Source organism: Coturnix japonica, unplaced genomic scaffold, assembly GCF_001577835.2.
Source record: "Coturnix japonica isolate 7356 unplaced genomic scaffold, Coturnix japonica 2.1 chrUnrandom696, whole genome shotgun sequence".
NCBI lineage: Eukaryota > Metazoa > Chordata > Aves > Galliformes > Phasianidae > Coturnix > Coturnix japonica.
The window spans coordinates 30,374-31,561 of record NW_015440060.1 but is presented as its reverse complement, the minus strand read 5'-3'; positions in this window follow the sequence as shown (position 1 = coordinate 31,561).

Below are 1,188 nucleotides of genomic sequence, written 5' to 3'. Positions count from 1 at the left end.
CCCCATAGAAACCCCATAGAGCCACATAGAAACCCCATAGAAACCCCATAGAGCCCCATAGAAACCCCATAGAGCCCCATAGAAACCCCATAGAGCCCCATAGAGCCCCATAGAAACCCATAGAGCCCCATAGAAACCCCATAGATTGAACTTGTCCTGGATGTAATCCTCGTCCACCTGAAACCCCATAGAAACCCCATAGAAACCCATAGAGCCCCATAGAAACCCATAGAGCCCCATAGAGCCCCATAGAGCCCCATAGAAACCCCATAGAACCCCATAGAAACCCCATAGAAACCCATAGAGCCCCATAGATTGAACTTGCCCTGGATGTAATCCTCGTCCACCTGAAACCCCATAGAACCCCATAGAAACCCCATAGAGCCCCATAGAAACCCATAGAGCCCCATAGAGCCCCATAGAAACCCATAGAGCCCCATAGAAACCCCATAGAAACCCCATAGAGCCCCATAGAAACCCCATAGATCTGCCCCATAGAAACCCCATAGGAACCCCATAGATTGAACTTGTCCTGGATGTAATCCTCGTCCACCTGAAACCCCATAGAAACCCATAGATCTGCCCCATAGAGCCCCATAGAAACCCCATAGCATCAATCACCCCATAGAAACCCCATGGAAACCCTATAGAGCCCCATAGAAACCCCATAGAAACCCCATAGATTGAACTTGTCCTGGATGTAATCCTCATCCACCTGAAACCCCATAGAAACCCATAGAGCCCCATAGAGCCCCATAGAAATCCCATAGAGCCCCATAGAGCCCCATAGAAACCCCATAGAGCCCCATAGAAACCCCATAGATTGAACTTGTCCTGGATGTAATCCTCGTCCACCTGAAACCCCATAGAAACCCCATAGAAACCCCATAGAGCCCCATAGAGCCCCATAGAGCCCCATAGATTGAACTTGTCCTGGATGTAATCCTCGTCCACCTGAAACCCCATAGAAACCCCACAGATCTGCCCCATAGAAACCCCATAGAAACCCCATAGAGCCCCATAGAAACCCCATAGAGCCCCATAGAAACCCCATAGATCTGCCCCATAGCATCACCCCATAGCATCAATCACCCCATAGAAACCCCATAGATCTGCCCCATAGAAACCCCATAGAGCCCCATAGAGCCACCCCATAGATTGAACTTGTCCTGGATGTAATCCTCGTCC